At 35.3% G+C, this 6,953-nt stretch overlaps 1 pseudogene; it reads left to right on the plus strand.

The window, feature by feature from the left end:
* The first annotated feature begins 5,654 nt into the window (after window positions 1-5,654).
* Window positions 5,655-6,742, plus strand: LOC138377880 (heterogeneous nuclear ribonucleoprotein A1-like; annotated as a pseudogene).
* Window positions 6,743-6,953: the final 211 nt, after the last annotated feature.

Consider the following 6,953-nt stretch of genomic DNA (forward strand, 5'->3'; position numbering starts at 1 on the left):
AGAAATATATACTTCTATTCATCACACACTATAACCTTATTTCCTAAAGTAAATACTTGTTAATTTCAATTCTTTTCTTTTTTTGATCTGTCAGACTGCTTTTATTTACTGGTTTTAAACTACTTCCATAAGGTACTACCCCAACCCTGATTTTATTCCCTTGCCTGCTTAGATCTTTGTATGCCAACAGACCTGATAGCTAATGAAGTAGAATTTCCAGTCAGATATTTACTTGGTCCATGTATATCTGTGCCTCCTTATCACAGAGTTGGACTGATGGTTTCTCTTATTGTATATGGTGTGTGTGTGTGTGTGTGTGTGTGTGTTTGTGAGTGTGTGTGTGTGAGAGAGAGAGACAGAGAGAGAAGGAATCTCCACCCAGTTCCCATAGGATAACTCATGATCTTAGACAAATAAAGATCAGGGACTTTAGAACTTGGATCCTGGTTGAGCTACTTGATTTTTCTGTGTCCGTGTACTACCATTTATAAAACAGAGCCAGTATTAACTTTTTTTAAAAAAGTCAAAGAATAATTAATATATTTGCAGCATACTTTAAGATAAATTTTAAGGTTTATAACATGCTTGCTTTCATGTGCACAAAACAAATAGAGAATTTTTTTAAATAAAACTTGCTATTGAAGAGGTATACGATATAATTTGTCTTACTCTTTAAATAGTCATAGAATCAGAAATCTTTCAGTGACAGGGAAAAAAAGAGGAACAAAGGGGAACAAAAAACACTTTTCTTAAGAAACCTTGCAAGTAAGGTGTGTTCTGAAGTAAGTTGATTATCATTTTCATCCAATTTTAGCTAAAAAAAGATAGTATTATTCAGTAATTGCCAATATTAAGACATATCAGTTTGACCAAAGAATTAAGGAAAGATTAAACTAAAAAAAAAGCAAAGCATCATTTAAAACAGCAATAAATTATAGTGGCAAGGGGCATAATTTGTTACACATTAAAGTAAACATAAAGCATATTCTTTCTTTTGGAAGTTTTAGCCTAAGCAGCAATTTATGATATTTGCTTGCCATCACATTAGTGCTTAATAAATTTAAAAAATGTGGCTGTATTTAATTTGAGGCAAAGTAAAAGTTCCTTAGTAAACTGGCCTTTTGTTTATTTTTTATTTTTAACATTTTATTATTTTTAATTTTAAAATATTTAATTTGAAAAATAGAATATGTGCAAGGTACATAATGTGATTATTTGATATATGTATGTAAAGTGTAATGATAACCACAATCAAATTAATTAACATAACCATCACCACCCAGTCTGTGCATTAGATCCTCAGAATTTATTCATTTTATAACTGAAAGTTTGTATTCTTTCTTCAACATCTCCCCATTTTCCCCACCTGCTAGACCCTGGAAACTACTTTTCTACTCTCTGTTTTTGTGATATTGACTTTTTTACATTCCACATATAAGTGAGATCATATACTATTTGTTTTTTTGTGTCTTCTTTTTTCACTTAGCATAATATCCTCTAGGTTAATCCATGTTGTAACAAATTGCAGAATTTCCCTATTTTGGGAACATTCCATTATATATAACATTCCATTACATATATATTTATACATATATATATATACACACACACACACACACATATAAATGCACACACGTGTGTGTATATCACAGTTTCTCTATCCATTCATCCGTTGTTGGACACTTAGGTTTTCCTATATCTCGGCTATTGTAAATAATGCAACAGTGAACATGGAGGTGCATGTATATCTTAGACATACTGATTTCATTTTTTTTGAAAACACAGAAGTGGGCTTGCTGGATCATGTGGTAGTTCTACTTTTTATTTTTTGAGGAATCCTCATATTGTTTTCCATAACAGCTGTACCAATTTATGTTTTCACCAATAGTTTGCAAGGATTCCCTTTTCTTCACATCCTCTCAAAATCCATCTCTTATCTTTATTCATAGTAGTCATCCTAACAGTTGTGAGATGATATCTCAATGTGGTTTTGATTTGCATTTCCCTGATGAATAGTGACATCGAGTACATTTTCATATACAGTCATGAACTGCATAAAGACATTTCAGGCCACGATGGACTGCATATATGACAGTGGTACCATAAGATTATAATGGAGTTTAAAAATTCCTGTCACCTAGTGACATCATAGCCATCGTAGCACAACACATTACTCACGTGTTTGTGGGGATGCTTGTGTAAACAAACCTATTGTGCTGTCATATAATAGTCTAGCACATACCATTATGTACAGTATATGATATTTGATAATGATAATAAAGAACTGCTACTGTTTTATGTATTTATACTATACTTTTATGGTTACTTTACAGTATACTCCTACTTATAAAAAATGTTAACTGTAAAACAGCCTCAGGCAGATTTTTCAGGAAGTATTCCGTAAGGAGCTGTTGTTATCATTCATAGAGGATAACAGCTCCATGCATGTTACTGTTCCTGAAGACCTTCCAGTGGAGCAAGATGTGGAGATGGAAGACAGTGATATTGATGATCCTGAACTTGTGAAGGCCTAGGCTATTGTGTGTGTGTTGTGTCTCAGTTTTTAACAAAAAGGGTTAATTTATTACTGAAGAAAAAATTTTAATAAATTTAGTGTATCCTAAATGTACAGTTTATAAATTCTACAGTAGTGTACAGTAATGTCCTAGGCCTTCACATGCACTCATCACTCACTCGTTGGCTCACCCAGAGCAACTTCCAGTCCTGCAAGCTCCATTCATGGTAAGTGCTTCCTATAGACATAACATTTTTTATTTTTTATACTGTATTCTACTGTACTTTGTCTATGTTTCAGTATGTTTAAATATATAAATACTTAGCATTGTGTTACAATTGCCTACAGTATTCAGTATGATAACATGCTGGGCAGGTTTATAGCCTAGGAGCCATAGGCCATACCGTATAGTCTAGGTGTGCAGTAGGCTCTTCCATCTAGGGTTGGGTAAGTACACTCTATGACTTTTCTACAATGAAGAAATAGCCTAAAAACACATTCCTAAGAATATAACCCCATTATTAAGTGACATATGACTGTACCAGTATGCCGCATATATATCTTCTTTGGAAAAATGTATATTCAGGTCTTTTACCCATTTCTAACTGGGTTATTCAGACTTTTTGGTTTTTTGCTATTGAGTTGTATGAATTTCTTACATATTTTGGATATTAACTCCTTATCAGATATACAGTTTACAAACATTTTCTCACATTCCATAGGTTGCTCTCTCATTTTGTTGATATTTTTCCTTTGCTGTGCAGAAGCTTTTTAGCTTGGTAGAGTCCCACTTTTTTATTTTCACTTTTATTGTCTGTGCTTTTGATGTCACATCAAAACAATAATTACCAAGACCAGTGTATTTGAATTCAGGGTGAGCAAGAGTTCTTCAATATACTGGCCTTCTTTACACAAAGGAAGTACGTTTGTATTGAAAAGTAATTATTAGCATTCATTTTTTCAGCAAGGAGAATTAATCATCTACTTGAAATGGTATTTATTTGGAGTAATGAATTTGCTAAGAAATAGATTTTTTTATAAAGTGAATTTCCTGATTTTATTATGATTTCATTCAGGAGACATTCTAACTTTGCCAAGATTATCAATCATTATTCATAACCTCAGTGTTGTCACTATTATATATTTATTGACTCAATAAATAAACATCTAACTCTACAAACTCTGTAGTCAAAAGCCATATAGGCATATTTACCATTTTATTCCACCTCATCCAATTAAGATGAATAATGTAAAGTTAAGTAAAGTGAAATTATTCTCTTAACTACATTCAAAAGGCATCATTCATAGTTGAAAATAGATTTACCACTAAAAATGTATTGTTTTCATTACTTGAGGTTAATTCAATATGTCTATAACACTTCTATTTGTGACCTAATTAAAATATCAAAGAGCCATTTACCATGAGCACCTACAGGGAATGTGAAAAAGAAATTGTGAAAGAACACCCACAAGTTGTAACTACTTATTTCCAATAACATTGATATTTTTGGAGAAAAAATATGTTTAATAGCTGGATTGCTCAATAATAATAAAATCTTATTTTTGGAATCTAACATTTGTTGATGAATGAATAATATGTGCCACATAGAGGCATATTGTAATATTGCTATATAAAATAAACAGTCCTTGTAGAAGTTTATTTTTATTTAATATATGTATGTTTCATGCTTGTAAGATGATGATTTATTACTTATTTTTATTTTGATGATGCTCTTTGAACTTATCTTGTTAGCTGATATCACAGAAAAATGAAACTGCTTTCCAAGTAAAGAATATGTTAAATTCAAGAAAAAGACAACTTTAAAGCAATCTCACAGCTTTACATGATTGCTATGGTATCAGATTGATATGTAAACATAGAAATAAATCTGCACAAGGAACAATACGTCTTTGACAATAAAAATTCATTATTAATAATAATTATACTTTAGTGCATTGATGAATACAGGCATAGCTCATTTTATTGTGTTATGTCTTATTGAGCTTCACAGATATTAGGTTTTTACAAATTGAAGATTTGTGGCAACCCTGAATCTAGTAAGTCTATCAGGACAGTTTCTCCAGCAGCAAGTGCTCACTTAGTGTCTCTGTGTTACATTTTGGTAATTCTCACAATATTTCTAAATTTTCATAATTATTGTGTCTCTTATGGTGATCTGTAAGAAGCAATATTTTATGTTCCTCTTGTAATGGTTTTGGGACACCACAAACCACACCCATATGAGACTGCAAACTTCAATGATGATTGTTGTATATATTTTGATTGCTCCACCAAAAGGCCTTCCTCTGTTTCTTTCCTGGTTTATGGAGCTCCCTATTCCCAACACAACAACATTGAAATTGGGACAATTAACAACCATACAATAGCCTCTAAGTATTCAAGTGGAAGGAAGAGTTGTACATCTCTCACTTTAAAGCAAAAGCTTGAAGTGATTAAGTTTAGTGAGGAAGGCCCATCAAAAGCCAAGATAAACCAAAAGCTGGGCCTCCTGTGTCAAACAGTTGGCCAAGTTGTGAAAACAAAGAACAAGTACTTGAAAAAGATTAAAAGTTCTGCTTCATTGAACACATGAATGATAAGAAAGCAAAACAGCATTACTGCTGATATGGTTTCAATGGTTTAGAGAGAAGATCAAACAAGCCACAGCATCCTCTTAAGCCAACACCTAATCCAAAGCAAGGCACTAACACTCTTCAATTCTCTGAAGGCCCAAGAGAAATGATAAAGCTACAGAAGAAAATACTGAAGCTAGCAGAGGTTTGTTTATGAAGTTTAAGGAAAGAAGCATGACATAAAAGTGTAAGGTGAAGCAGCCAGTACTGATGTAGAAGCTGCAGCAAGTTATCCAGAAGATCTAGCTCAGATAGTTGATAAAGGCAGTTACACCAACAGAACATTTTTAATGCAGACAAAACACCCTTATATTGGAAGAAGAGGACTTTCATAGTTAAAGAGGAGAAATCAATGCCTGGCTTCAAAACTTCAAAGGACAGATTGACTCTCTTATTAGGGGTTAATGCAGCCAATGCACTTTAAGTGGAAGCCAATGCTCCTTTACCATTCCAGGTAAATCCTAGGGCACTTAAGAATTATCCTCAGATACGTTCGGTAGTTTGCTCCTTTCTGCCCGTGGACGCTGCCGAGGAAGCATCGTTGAAGTCTCTCTTCCCACTGCCGTCATGTCTAAGTCAGAGTCTCCTAAAGAACCCGAACAGCTGCGGAAGCTATTCATCGGAGGATTGAGCTTTGAAACGACCGATGAGAGTCTGAGGAGCCATTTTGAGCAATGGGGAACGCTCACGGACTGTGTGGTAATGAGAGATCCAAACACCAAGCGCTCCAGGGGCTTTGGGTTTGTCACATATGCCCACAGTGGAGGAGGTGGATGCAGCAATGAATGCACGGCCACACAAGGTGGATGGAAGACTTGTGGAACCAAAGAGAGCTGTCTCTAGAGAAGATTCTCAAAGACCAGGTGCCCACTTAACTGTGAAAAAGATCTTTGTTGGTGGCATTAAAGAAGATACTGAAGAACATCACCTAAGAGACTATTTTGAACAGTATGGGAAAATTGAAGTGATTGAAATCATGACTGACAGAGGCAGTGGCAAGAAGAGGGGCTTTGCTTTTGTAACCTTTGATGACCATGATTCTGTGGATAAGATTGTCATTCAGAAATACCATACTGTGAATGGCCACAACTGTGAAGTAAGGAAAGCCCCGTCGAAGCAAGAGATGGCCAGTGCTTCATCCAGCCAAAGAGGTCGAAGTGGTTCTGCAAACTTTGGTGGCGGTCATGGAGGTGGTTTTGGTGGGAATGACAACTTTGGCCGTGGAGGAAACTTCAGTGGTCGAGGTGGCTTTGGTGGCAGCCGTGGTGGTGGTGGATATGGTGGCAGTGGGGATGGGTACAATGGATTTGGTAATGATGGAAGCAATTTTGGAGGTGGTGGAAGCTACAATGATTTTGGCAATTACAACAATCAGTCTTCAAATTTTGGACCCATGAAGGGAGGAAATTTTGGAGGCAGAAGCTCTGGCCCCTATGGTGGTGGAGGCCAATATTTTGCCAAACCACGAAACCAAGGTGGCTATGGTGGTTCCAGTAGCAGCAGTAGCTATGGCAGTGGCAGAAGGTTTTGATTATTCCCAGGAAACAAAGCTTAGCAGGAGAGGAGAGCCAGAGAAGTGACAGGGAAGCTACAGGTTACAACAGATTTGTGAACTCAGCCAAGCACAGTGGTGGCAGGGCCTAGCTGCTACAAAGAAGACATGTTTTAGACAATACTCATGTGTATGGGCAAAAAAACTCGAGGACTGTATTTGTGACTAATTGTATAACAGGTTATTTTAGTTTCTGTTCTGTGGAAAGTGTAAAGCATTCCAACAAAGGGTTTTAATGTAGATTTTTTTTTT

The sequence above is a fragment of the Eulemur rufifrons genome, chromosome 30, assembly GCF_041146395.1.
Source record: "Eulemur rufifrons isolate Redbay chromosome 30, OSU_ERuf_1, whole genome shotgun sequence".
Lineage (NCBI taxonomy): Eukaryota > Metazoa > Chordata > Mammalia > Primates > Lemuridae > Eulemur > Eulemur rufifrons.